Source organism: Bactrocera neohumeralis, unplaced genomic scaffold (genome assembly GCF_024586455.1).
Source record: "Bactrocera neohumeralis isolate Rockhampton unplaced genomic scaffold, APGP_CSIRO_Bneo_wtdbg2-racon-allhic-juicebox.fasta_v2 cluster10, whole genome shotgun sequence".
Classification (NCBI taxonomy): domain Eukaryota; kingdom Metazoa; phylum Arthropoda; class Insecta; order Diptera; family Tephritidae; genus Bactrocera; species Bactrocera neohumeralis.
Window position 1 is genome coordinate 20,720,050 of NW_026089623.1, and position 14,878 is coordinate 20,734,927.

The window sequence follows — 14,878 nt, forward strand, 5'->3', positions numbered from 1 at the left end:
GCCATAAGTATTGGCGCGATGTACGTCAACCCCGCCAACTCGACACAAGCGAAATCACGGTGGCGGATCGCTAATGATTTGGCCAGCGTTCGATATGCTGGAAAGTCTCCGCTTTGCTTCATTCCCACCAAAACAAATGCGGAAATATACGTGCAGCTGTCGGATGAAGTGCTGATAGAATTTGGTGAGAAACTCTACGGAGATTCCTAGATCTTCCAACAGGACAACGCCCCAATTCACAATGCCCGCATTACAAAGGAGTTTTTTTCATCAAAAAACATAACTGTTTTGGAGTGGCCAGCGATCAGCCCGGACTTAAATCCAATTGAAGACTTCTGGGGAATACTTTCGAATAAAGTTTATAGGAATGGCTGCCAGTTTGAAACCATTAAACAGCTCAAAGATGCTTTGCTCATTGAGTGGGATGAAATAAGCCATTGGTGGACTCCATGCCAAATAGAATTAATCAAGTATTTTTAAAAAAAGGCAAGCATATTAGTTAATTATTAAAAACACAAAAATAAATTAGTTATTTAACACTAATTTAAAATAAATCCTTATGCACATATACTTATTTGCTAAGAGCTGTTAATATTTAATTTTTATTTGCTTTATAAAAAGCATATTGAAATTGAGAAGCTTTTTTGGAACGGAGTTCCTTACGGCAGGCTTGGAGAAGATAGGGATTTTGCTGCGGGACCTAACTGAAAAAAAGTGATAGTAAAACCAGAGAACGTATATTTATAGAGAAGGTCCAACAACGGACAGGCGTGTAAACTGTCAAAAGCTAACAAAATGCGATGAGTGCATTTCACCACAGCAGGCTAAGAAGGAGAAACTTTAACAGTGGCGCATGAACAGAGCAGAGTATTCAATGAAAATTATGCTCAGAAACATGCATTGCTATTACAGACATATGTTGGCCTTTTGCTTATATTTTTATATGCTCACAAGCCATCATGTTAATTGATGTGATTATCATTTTGCGTGTTTCTATGAATATATGCATAATTTATATCATTCTAATTAAATTATGCTATTTTCAAAACAATTTTTGTAGTTAATGTGCAATTAAGAGTTATTTATTAAAATATTTCTTATGTTTGAGAATATATTATAATTTCATATGTACAGTACTTTTCGGATATAAGCCCCCGGTTAAAAGATTTCCCCACTTATAAGGAAATAAAATCAGGTCACAAAAAATTCCACATAGGCAATATACAGAAAAATCCCCGGTTAATGTGTTCCCCGTTTAAAAGGTCTCCCCGCTTATAATATTGAAAATGTGCCAGCCATTTAAAGAAATTTATACAAAAATCCTCGGATATAAGAATGAAAAATCTGACATTTATTTGATTTTTTTTGCGGTATGGCAATATGTAAAAACATATGTTTGTTGATTAATGACGGTAAATGTGAAACTTTGGCAAAAGTGTAAGTGAAATAAGTTTTATGTTAGCAAAATTTATTAGGGTTTATTTTTTTACAGGATGGCTGGTAACAAAAGAAAGGCAAAATTTATAACTGCACCCACTGATTAGAAATTTGAAGATACAATTGCTGAAGTAGAAAAAATCGTTTAGAGCCTGGCAGATGCAAATACACAAAGCTCATTTGAAACATATATTGTATGTGATGACGACATTGCATGCTATGGCAATTGGACTGATGAGGAAATTGTCAGTTCCATTGTTGATGCAAAAGCAGATCCACTGCAAATTGATAACGACGGGTCTGAAAATGAAGAGGAGACTGAGGAAATGCTAAAAACACCGTCACTTGCAGAAGGTTTGTATTGCATTCACAGCCTCAGAGCCCACTTCCTGCCAAAAAATAAATACATTGCTGAATTAGAAAGCATGGAAGGAGACATTCTCCATAATGAGATGTCTTTCCAATCTTAACTAACATTTTTTTTGTATGTAATTTTTTAAGACTTCGTTTTTTAAAAAAAATTCAATTTTTTAAGACTTCGTTCTGTGTAAAATTTTTTCAAGCATTGGCGACATCTCATTTGTTCCTTACATTTTTATGTTTTGTTTTTTATATGAATTTTACTTTTGTTTTTATCTGTTCACTATGTAGTAATGAATACATATACTAAATTATTTTTAAAAAGTATCTAATAAATATTTACATGCTCGTAGCTTAAAAAAGTAGTTGTTTCATATGTGCACTTTTATATAAGCCCCAAAAGGTACATAAAGCGGGATTTTCATATAAGCTCTAAAAGTGCTATTATCCGGAGTTTTCATATAAGACTTCCCCGGATAAAGTGTTCAAATTTTGAGCATTTCGATCGGCTCTTATAACCGAAAAATACTGTATATGTATATGAGATACTATCATAATATCATAAAAACTTAATATATGTACATATTACAATAATATATCATTTAATTTTCATACGCATCTACATACATATCAGCGCATAATTACATATGCACATACTTATGTATGTAAGTACAATTCAAATTCAAATCGTAATATCGTTTATCAGTAAAAACATACATATGTATGTACATATGTATGTATTTATTTTTGCGTATTATATTGGACTGCGCTGTCCAATTTCAAAGTACACACACTTTTTCCACATACTTACTTAACAATTGATATTTGCCGCTTCTGATGATATAGCTGCTGCTGCTACTTCCAATTTCCAATGCTATAAAAATAAATGACATAATTATTTTCAAAATATTGTTAAAAAATCACACAAAATTCATTTACTTACCTTCTTGTTGTACGAGCCTCCTTTACGATGGTACGATCACGAACGACATGCGTCTTTCATGTGGTAAACACATAGACGGCGACAGACTGCAAACTACATCTGTCAAATATTAAAATACACACATTCGGCTGAAGGCCTCGTAGCCAGTGCTGCGTTTATGTATTTATATAATAAAACTCTTTTTGTTATATGAATTATTATAAATAAATAAATAAATAAGCTATATTATAACTCTATTATATCATTTGTAATAACAATTGATAATTTAAAGCAAAAATATTGACCTATTTACTTATTTTTTGCATAAAAAATTTCACTTTGAACAAAATATTAAAATTTCATTGAAGTGAAAGGAATTAGTATGGCCACAACGAAATTGTGTACATACAAAATGGACAACTGCGTTGTTTTGTGTACATGCCGGCCATTGTGTTGTTGTTGCTTCTCAAAATGTACATGTAGTAAGATGAGCAACGACGTTTTCAGTTCACTGTCGTGCTGCTGCAGTCTGTCGCAGTCATTGTGTTTACACTTTCAATCGTTTTTTTTATTACCCTTTTTGGGATTTTCTATTGTCACTATTGATAATTATGTTTTCTCCTTCGCACTCATTCAAATAAATCAAGCAATGAAACAAACTTTTTTTCATCGCATTTAGGTAAACAAAAAATAACCCGAAAATGTGCGTTGGTGTTAGTGTATAGAGAAAAAATGTGTAGTTGTATTGGAATATTTGTGTCATGCGGGTAGCCGTGGTTGGCAGGGGTCATATTTGTTTACATGCACGCATACAAACATTATATACATATGAGCACATGTGCGACCGCTTGATCTTTTAAGAACTTTTGATGTAAATGTGTAAATTTAAAACTAATCACCACCCTGCCAACCATGAGCGGGTAAAACACCAGATAATTAGCGGGTAACATGGTGGTAAACGTGGTGGTAAACATATAGAATGTTTCTTAAGCCTGGCAGATATTTTACCTACTCACGTACGTATACATGTGATCATACATCTTTGTTGCGCTCATTCAGCAGTGTCATATAAAAAAGTATATCTGTCCTGCTCTAATATCCCCAATCGACGGCTGATGCAGGGTTGCATTTTCTCTTTTTAAATAGCTGATGCAGGGTTGCATTTTTTGATTCCTACTTTTAAAATTTCTTAAAATTTCAAACTAAACTTTTTAATTTTCAAAATTTTTATTTTATTTTATTTTTTATATGTTTACAAAAAATTTATTACAATTTATATAAATAAAAATATATTTAATTTAAAAATATTTAATTTTAAATAAAGAAAAGAATTTTTAAAACCTGAAAATAAATAAGACAAATATTATAAAAAAAATTCCTGAAAAAATAAAGGTTTTAAAACCTGAAAATAAAAGAGTGGAAAAATATTATAAAAGACAGATACCTGAAAATAAAATAAAGATTATTATTACCTGAAAATAAATAATAATTACATTGAAGAAAGATTAATTGTATAAAATGATAATAATATCTGAAAAAAAAGATTAATATTATCTGAAAGAATAAAATATATTAAATACAAATAGAATTTACTCTGAAAGCCAATATTAATTAAATAAAAATAGTGATAAAATCTGAAAAGAAAGAATAATTAAATAAAAATCATAATAATATCTGAAATAAAAGAATAATATTATCTGATTATTTAAAATATAAGGCAAACATTTGTTTTCACATATTATATTGGATTGTGCAGGCCGCCTTAAACGCATAAAATACATACTTATGTACATATGTATGTAATTATTTTTGCGTATTATGTTGAACTGCGCAATCCAATTTCAAACAACACACACTTTTTCTCCCATACTTACTTAACAATTTAAATTTGCTGCTTCTGATGATATTGCTGCAGCTGCTAATTTCAATGCTATAAAAACAAATGAAGTAATTATTTGCAAATTATTTAAAAAAAAAACATTCACTTACCTTCTTGTTGTACGAGCCTCCTTCACGATAGTACGATCACGAATGACATGCGTCTTTCAATCGTTTTTTTATTACCCTTTTTGGGATTTTCTTTTGTCACTATTGACAATAATGTTTTCTCCTTCGCACTCATTCAAATAAATCAAGAGATGAAAGAAACTTTTTTCATCGCATTTAGGTAAACAAAAAATAACCCGAAAATGTGCGTTGGTGTTAGTGTATAGAGAAAAAATGTGTAGTTGTATTGGAATATTTGTCTCAAGCGGGTAGCCGTGGTTCGCAGGGCATAAATCTATTTATATTAATTATTTGGGTGTATTATTACCCATACACATTACCTTACTATATTATAGATTTTTAATGATTTTATGGAATCATCATGAAATACATAGTCAAATGTTAACATACATACATATGTACATACTTATGTACTAAGTATGTATATGCTTTGATACCAAATACTTATAAGCGGATCATACATATGTACATACATATATGTATAAATTATATGCCGAGTCGGTTGCGCATAGAAAATAAACGAATCTGTAGGAGTAAATTTGTTTACATTGGAATTAGCATTATTTTTCTCACTTAACACTGAAAATGCTCTATTCTGCTATTTTTGTGGTGAAACACGCTTATAATTGGTCTGTGGTGAGACTCATCCATCTCTGCCGAGTACCCCTTCGAAAAGTTACGATATCTGAAACGTAACGTTCACGTTCTAGATATATCTATGATAAACGTTCTCTGTCTATGATATACGTTCTCTGGTAAGTGTACCGAATGCACTGAGTGTATCAAAAAAAATGTTTCAACATTGTGGCTATTTTTCTCAGATTTCAACGTGATTTACATTCTGCGTACAACACAAAGCAAGTGAGTATTGTTGTTGTTTCATATGTGATGCCATGCGGTTCGATTGTCGCTTGAAAATGCGCGGTGTGTGTAAAAAAAAAAGTGTTTCAACATTGTGTGTTTTTGCCAGATTTAATTCCATCGATTTGCTACATTTATTCGAACCGATTTTGTGTTTTTCTGCTGACCGTGCAACACACACAAAGCAAGTGAGTATTGTTATTGTTTCGTAAGTGATTCCATGCGGTTCGCAAATACACTGTTGGTGGGTCTTATTGCATATGCGTGTGTGGGTAAAATACATAGTTTAAGATGTAGTTTTAGGTTAATTTTTCCATTTTTATTTATGTACTTCAAATATGCATATTTTTATTTGTGTACTTCAAATATGCATACTCTAGCACGACCACCGGGGACAACACTAACTACCTTTTTCGAGTTGTGTGAAAACGATGAATTTGCAAGAACATTGCTGTATTCCGAAATACCACAATATTTCACTTGGAATCAATCATCGAAAACATTTCAACGACGAAAGCTAGGGGAGCGTGTTGACGGTTATCCAAATGTCCGTAAAACCGATGCCATAAGACGCATTTACACCATTCATCCGAACAACGCCGAATATTTTTACTTGCGTCTGCTATTACTCAACGTGCGCGGACCAAGATCATTTAATGATATGAAAACTTTTGACGGTCAGTTGTGTGCAACGTATCGTGAAGCATGTCAGCGATTGCACTTGTTAGAAGATGCCGCACTTCATGACGCATCACTCATATCTCATCCAAAACAAATACGCGTACTATTCGCCATAATAATCCGTCAAATCAGCAATAACTGTGGAATAAGTACAAAGGCTGCATGACCGAGGACTTATTAATTTTGGCGCGTAATCGAGCATCGGACGCAGACTTGCTATATACATTACAATTGTATAATTCTGCTTTGATATTGGTTGAAGATCTGTGCCTTACAATTGCGAATAAGGCATTAGCGCAACTTGGCATTACTGCGCACAGTCACTGACCATGAGCTTCAACGTGAACAACAATACGATTGCAATGAATTGCGTGCTTTCATACAAGCTAACATTGCCAAATTGAATATTCAGCAGAAAAATGCTTATGATAAGATTATACGAGCGGTTGACAATAACGCCGGTGGATTCTACTTCCTTGATGCGCCCGGTGGTACAACTGTCAAATGTGTTTTACGTGGGATCCTGCTTATGAAAAGCTTAACTCCACGGTGCTCAAAAGCACAACGGATCAATACAATGCGTCGATCAGCGCCCTGAAAATTGGGTAAGGATTTTCAGTACCAATTGGCAGTGCGGTAAGGACACACTAACCACCTTGGTAGGGCTCGAGGCCCATCTAAAACCTCTGCCGTACTTTGGGTCCGGCACCCGGTTGCAATGCAACTCCACATTCGACTGACAAGTCAGTTCTTCCCGCGATTTGGGTTTTAACCACAGCCACCACGAATCTCCACAAAGGGCCAAACCCAATGAGCAGACTGGAGCGAACTCCAGGGGCTACTGCTCCCCGTGGTACCAGGTTAAAGTCTTTGGTATTGACCTTGTAGCCGAAACTACGACCAGTTGAGCCTCCATACAGCCCTGGACTGGTGGCCAGGATCTTAGTCGCCTCTTACGACAGGCATGCCTTACCGCGGGTATATTCGGTTTCCCCTCGAACCCGGAGGGGTCCCCCCGTACCCACAGGGGGAGCGCCCGGTGGTACAGGGAAAACGTTTCTGATCTCTTTGATTCTTGCTACTATACGGTTACAGCAGAAAATTGCGCTGGCAATTGCTTCGTCAGACATCGCTGCTACTCTACTTGATGGCGGCCGAACAGCACATTCTGCGTTGAAATAACCGTTGAACATCCAAGTCGTTGAAACACCAACGTGCAACATATCGAGGAATTCAACAATGGCAAAAGTTTTGCGAGGAGCTGGAATAGTTCTATGGGATGAGTGCCCAATGGCTAACAAAAAGTCATTAGAAGCATTCAATAGAACAATGCAAGATTTACGCCAAAAGTAAAAAATTTTTGGCGGAGCATTAGTCTTATTATCCGGCGATTTTCGGCAAACTTTGTCAGTCATTCCTCGATCAACTCCTGCCGACGAAATAAACGTATGTTTAAAATCGTCAGTTTTGTGGAGACATGTTCAAAGGCTGACTCTTACCATCAACATGCGAGTCCAATTGCAAAATGATCGATCCGCAGCGGCGTTTGATCACATTGCCGAACAACTTTTGTACTCTTTTACAATCGAAAAAGAATTGATTGAAAGTGTATTTCCGAATATTGTTCAACACTATCAACGCCACGATTATTTAAGTGAACGCGCAATATTGGCACCGAAAAATGTACACGTCAACGAAATCAATTTTGCCATTCAAGAAAAACTGCCAGGAGAAGCTACAACATATGTATATGTACATCGATTGATATTGTTTTAAATCAAGATGAAGTAGTCAATTATCCAAATGAATTCTTGAATTCTTTGGATCCCCCCGGTCTGCCACCGCATCGTTTGGTCCTGAAAGTCGGTTCACCCATTATACTTCTACGAAATCTGAGCCACCGACTTTGTGTAATGGCATAAGACTTTCAGTCAAAAAATTGTGGCCAAATTTGATTGAAGCAACCATACTAAATGGCAAGGCAGCAGGTGAAGTTGTACTCTTACCACGCCTTCCCATGATTCCAACGGACATGCCGTTTGAATTTAAGCGCTTGCAGTTCCCAGTACGTCTTGCCTTTGCGATGACCATCAACAAATCGCAAGGGCAAACGTTTCAAGTGTGCGGCGTCAATTTGGAAGAGCCGCGCTTCTCCCACGGCCAATTGTTCGTCGCATGCTCGAGAGTGGCAACACCAAAGTGCTTATTCATTTACGCGCCAGGTGGAAAAACCAAAAATGTTGTATACCAATATGTTTTATAAATGTGTTATAAATATGTAACAGTTTTACAACAATGAATAAAACACAAAGTAAAAACCCTTAAGAGTTTCAATCGATTTAGGTGTAGCGAAACGCACAGGGTAACAGCTAGTAGTATATACATTCATATATTGTTTTTATACTCTCGCAACAAAGTTGCTAAGGAGAGTATTATAATTTTGTTCACATAACGGTTGTTTGTAAGTCCTAAAACTAAAAGAGTCAGATATAGGGTTATATACATATACCAAAGTGATCAGGGTGACGAGTAGAGTTGAAATCCGGATGTCTGTTTGTCCGTCCGTCTGTCCGTCCGTTCGTGCAAGCTGTAACTTGAGTAAAAATTGAGATATCATGATGAAACTTGGTAGACGTATTTCTTGGCTCCATAAGAAGGTTAAGTGCGAAGATGGGCAGAATCGGCCTACTGCCACGCCCACAAAATGGCGAAAACCGAAAACCTATAAAGTGTCATAACTAAGCCATAAATAAAGATATTAAAGTGAAATTTTGCACAAAGGATCGCATTAGGGAGGGGCACATTTGGACGTATTTTTTTTTGGAAAAGTGGGCGTGGCCCCGCCCCCTACTAAGTTTTTTGTACATACCTCGGAAACTACTATAGCTAAGTCAACCAAACTCTATAAAGTCGTTTCCTTCAGGCATTTCCATATACGGTTCAAAAATGGAAGAAATCGGATAGTAACCACGTCCACCTCCCATACAAAGGTTATGTTGAAAATCACTAAAAGTGCGTTAACCGACTAACAAAAAACGTCAGAAACACTAAATTTTACGGAAGAAATGGCAGAAGGAAGGTGCACCCAAGCTTTTTTTTTTTAATTGAAAACGGGCGTGGCGTCGCCCACTTATGGACCAAAAACCACATCTCAGGAACTACTAATCTAATTAATTTTACAGCCAAATAAAAAAATATGTAAATGACGGATAATGAAATCTCGATTATCACTTTATCATGCGAGAGTATAAAATGTTCGGTGACACCCGAACTTAGCCCTTCCTTACTTGTATTACTTTTTTTCACAATTTATGTACTCATATTAATTAACACTTAATCAATTGTACTCACCTGTAAAACTAGCGTTTTTCACAAGTATTAGAACTTTAGTGAACCAGGATGGGATCTGTTGTCCGAGGTATTTTTAATAACACATCATTTTGATTGCCCTACTCATTTAATCAGATGTGTTTCCTGAGTATATGTCTTTTATTACACTGTTCTTTTTATTGATTGCTTCTTCTGGAATTTATATATAAGTAGCTGTAGCTTACTTTTATCAGTTTCGTTTGTAAAAAATCGTTTTGTACAATATTTAATGGTGGGTTAATTCGTCTAAGCACTTTAGTTTTGGCATAGTAACGACAAAAATTTGTACTTCTTTTTCAGGAATTATTCCATAATTGGTAATTTAATTCTGATAAACAGTAATTGAACTTCTTAAATATTTTGTATAATAATTTTATAACTAACTTATCAACACTTTTTCATTAATATGTTTACAATACTGTCTATAATATGTATATATTTATTAATATATTATATTAATTAACTTTTACTATTTCATTTAAACGTTTCCACCACTGGACTAGTTCAAATATTAAAACTATAGGATTTCAAAATGCAAAATACTATTTTTTCGCATTTCCTTGCTGAATTATTTTTACCAAGAGTTTTAATTGCCATGGAACTCATTGCGCAGGCTCAAATATAAAGACATTATTCGTAGACACAAACAGGCACGTATTTTCGAATATAAACATTTTCTATTATTTTTCACCCTTAACCATGAATAACTCTTGAATAACAATATAATTGAAAAAGTCTGTTATAAAGCAGATAATACTACGTCATTTTTATATTAATTAGGTCTATAGTTAATTTAAAAGTACGAAATTAAAATTATATGATTACAGTAATATATATACATATACAATGTTGTCAAATATCTCCCTTCCGCTTTTTTGCTCTATCCAATGCTTTATAAAAAGTGTTACAGTGATTGGATTTAGTTCAAATATGCGCCGTTTCGTTCGATAATATGTTTCCATCTAGACGGCAACTTCATAATAACCCCCTGTACCCCCCCTCCTTAATTGCGAAGAACTCGGACAGCCACTTTCCACAAGTCTCTTTTGAGTTTAACTTTACAACAACAAGGGCGTTTGCCATGGACAGGAACAGGTGGTAATCACTTGGCGTTATGTCCGGGCTATATGGTGGATGCGATAAAACCTCCCATCCGAGCTCCCGTAGCTTCTGACGAGCCATCAACGAAGTGTGTGGTCTGGCGTTGTACTGGTTGATCGCCTGCTTCAAGCGATCTAATATATGTATAATATATTGTTTATGTACTAGCGGCCCGGTACGTAATTTACTACGTATAAAGTGAAATAATAATAAAATTTTAATTTAACATCAAATTCATTTTTTCAAACAAAAACATATTTCACTAATTACTAGCTATTATAAAACTTAATTGCAATCGTTTGAATTGAAATGGCATATCAATTGGAATCATAAGGACACGCGGTATCAAAAACTTCTCCTTTTGATTTAGCAGTCAAGATCGAAGCTTCAATCAAATAAACAACAACTTTTTTATTGCCAACAGAAACATATTGCAAGAGAATAATAATTTTTGTAGCACCAAAAAATGTCAATTGAAATGTCGAATTGTATTGCTTAACATGATTCAAACAAGACTTCAAAGTTTGAGGTGTCCCAAGAATTAATGAATACAATGGTTCTCTCACTTTGCCATTAGCACAACACTTTGAATGTTAGCCGGATCACAATGTGGACAAATTTCGGACATCAATCCAATATGTGCCTACATACTATAATCAATCTGACTGTTGTAACTAAACCAGCACACATCATTGCAGCCAAAATAGGACAGATTTATTTTGTTCCTTTGACCAATTTTGTGCAAACTTCTCTTAAACCACCTTCTCAACAGTCAAAACAAAGCCTAAAGATTTAGTTTAGATAATGTGATAAATAAAGAACCGATCGTCCGATTTTGTGCAAACGTCACATAAACCATATACTAAACAGTCAGAACGATTGGGTTTGGAGAAGTGAGCCCATTCTTGAGTTATAAAATTACAACGAAAAGTGGAATTGCTTTTTATACAAGTCCATATATACATATTGATTACTGCTGAGTAAAATTTTTGTATGCCTAACCGCTGCTTGCAGTTATATGTACAAGGGGTGTTCCAAAATAAACAGGACTTTTGGAATCTAGCGCCCCCCGGTGGCGCCATTTATACGTCGACTAGTGCGCTATAATCTGGTGGTTTCAACGTTTTCAAAGTGGTCGTGAGGACATAAATGACGATCAACATGTGGGCCAATCAAAATCCGTAATTACCGGAAATTCCATCAAAACTGTGCGTGAATTCATCAAAAATCAGCCGAAATCGTCATTGCAATACATGGAAATGGAATTGAACATATCCAAAACATCGATTTATCGCATTTTGACCAAACATTTGGGCTTATGAAAGGTGTGCGCACGGTTTGTTCAGTACAAATTGACTGACGACCAAGAAATTGCTCAGAATCCAACATTAGATCGACGCTTGTGAAAGATTATTTGACCAAAAATCATATTTTAACCATTAACCACTCCCCGTATTCACCTGATATGGCACCGTGCGACTTCTTCCATTCCGGAAAAATGCATTTGCCCATAAAAGGAAAGCGTTACGCAGTCGTAGAGTCCATTCAGAGGCTTGCACCGGCATACTGGCGTCCATACCGGCCAACGAGCTAAAACACTAGTTCGACATGATTTTAGACCGTGCAAAAAGTTGTATTGAAGCAAAAGGAGACTATTTTGAATAAACTAAATTGATTTTGCTGAAAAAACTATTTGTTCGGTTTTATTTTTAAGTCCTGTTTACTTTGGAACGCACCTTGTATGTGATATAAATGACCAGGATGACTAGATAAGTCGATTTCCGGGTCAATGTCTGTCCGATTGTTTATACCAGCAATGACCTGAGTAAAAATTGAGACATTGTGTTGAACCTTGGTACTCGTCTTCCCTGGCACCAAAGCAAGTTTAGAATTGCAGATGGAATCGCACTGTTCACATGCTCACAAAATTCTGTTAAAATAATTTAGGACACGAAACTGTAACTTTATACGAGGTATCAAAGTATGCAGGGGCAACAGAAGGGATCCACTAAACTCAAAGTAATTTTATTCAGAATATTAGAAGTGTATCACTATGTCACATTGTGAAATTAATTGGCAAAATAAGACTAAAGCCACAATTGGTAACCTAGGCATACCTTTTACCAAAAATATTGGTTATTCTGTGAGATATTATTGCAGAATATGTCGGTAAGTATGTGAATCATCTTCTTAAAATTGCATGGAACATGTTCTCGTGTATACTTGACTAATGACAAAAGTTAGTGTAATCTGTCTAGAACCTTACTTATAAATTTTACCCTTTTTGGAAAGGTTTATATGATATGGATATGTGTACCATATTTGATGTCGATTTTATAATGAAGGCACAAAGCAAATAATAAAACTGAGTAAGTCTATGACCTGTAATATATGTGTGTAAGTTAATCTTCTTCTTTACTGGCGTAGACATTGCTTACACGGTTATAGCCGAGTTAACAACAGAGCACCAGTCGTTTCTTCTTTTCGCAATGTGAGGCCAATTGAAGATTCCAAGCGATGTCAGGTCCTTCTCCACCTGATATTTCCAACGGAGTGGAGTTTTTCCTCTTCCTCTGCTTCCCCCGTCGGGTACTGCATCGAATACTTTCATAGCTGAAGTTTTTTCGTCTATTAGGACGACATGACCTAGCCGCTGTCTTTTAATTCGCTTAACTAAGTATATATATGGCATCGTATATCTCATACATTCGTTCCATCCAGCGTTTGAGAAGATACGCTACTCCCATAGCATTTCATTTTGCTATTGCTACCGCTCTCACATTGTCGGGAGCCGTAGCCATAGCAGAACAATGTAACAGTATGTGCTCTGCTCTGCTAGGAGTTTTATTAGATAAAAAACTATAGCTGTAGCATAGCAAAAAATGAAGTGTTGTGCTCTGTTCTGGCGTAGCGGTAGCAAAAATTTGGACATGCTACACATGTAAGAGCTATAGCACATGCAACTTTTATTTAGCTCTGCTCAACCAGAGAACTTAAAAGTAAATCGAAATCTGTATGATGGTTCGATTGCGCGGCTAACAGAGCTGATAGAATCAAAGTAAGGAATTCACCATTCACGCTGCTATTTAGCAGAATTGAGCATGTGCAGTAGCAGAAATATATATAAAATGACTAAATACATGCGAGAATAAATAAAGAGAGCTGCTTTGTAGAAAAATATACAAACTCACTAAGAAAACGTAAAAAAGCATTCTCTGAGTGACATTTGCATGCTTATATTGAATTATATGACCCTTATCACATACATATGCGTGATTACTTTGTGTTATAAGAACCATTGTTTTCCGAAAAATGGTAAAAATTTTATGTGTTAAAATTTAACAAAAAATAATTTTCAATAAATTATTATTTCAAAAATTATATTAATTTCGACTATTATAAAATGAACTTAAATGTGCTCATATAAACCCTTCCATTCATTCCTTCCATTTCTTCAAAAAAATTAATGACCTTCATGAAATATGCATTTTCGCATTATTTCGTTACCATTTCCATATTTGTACCAATAGAATTTCTATGGCATACACATATGTACATATATTATTTCTTTAGCACATTTGTCTGTATGTTTACGCAAATGCGAGCCACATATGTACATACATTCATAATAACAAGTGTCGCACGCTTCTTTCGAATCTCCGTTGTCACGGTCAACCAATGGCCGAAACTTGCGTTTTGTCAAAGAGTCAAGTACTGAACAAACTGAGCACGACAGACTGCAAGCGACATCTGTCAAATATTAAAATACACACGTTCTTATGGATCATCAAGAACGTATCAGCTTGGATTGAGAGACAACATGAGGAGACAGACTTTTATCTGACGCAATTCTTGACAGGCCATGGCTGTTTCAGGGAATACCTTTACAGATTCGGCCACGATGATGACACGAAATGCTCATTCTGCAGCAGTGCCAATGAAAACGCCGAGCATATCTTCTTCTTCTGTTCGAGATACGAAGTGGAGAGAACTACCATCGAAGGAATAATTAACCAAAGGATGACGCCTGACAACATTATAAGCCACATGCTGCAATCAAAGTTGGTATGGGCGAAAATGAAAGAGTGGGCCGCAATAGCGATCCACGAACTCAGGATAAGAGAACGACAGCGAAGAAGC

The 14,878-nt window shown here is 35.4% G+C and overlaps 1 protein-coding gene across 6 annotated transcripts in view; it reads right to left on the reverse strand.

Annotated features, from left to right (window-relative positions):
- The window catches only part of LOC126765199 (electroneutral sodium bicarbonate exchanger 1), a 784,165-nt gene extending 773,900 nt beyond the window's left edge, over positions 1–10,265 (reverse strand). For 4 of the 6 annotated variants that reach the window (XM_050482808.1, XM_050482806.1, XM_050482810.1 and 1 more), the window contains exon 1: positions 9,620–10,265. The gene's annotated coding sequence lies outside the window, so the exon portion shown is untranslated. The remainder of the gene's footprint in view (positions 1–9,619) is intronic. The other 2 variants (XM_050482807.1, XM_050482805.1) reach the window with 1 other exon arrangement.
- Positions 10,266–14,878: the final 4,613 nt, after the last annotated feature.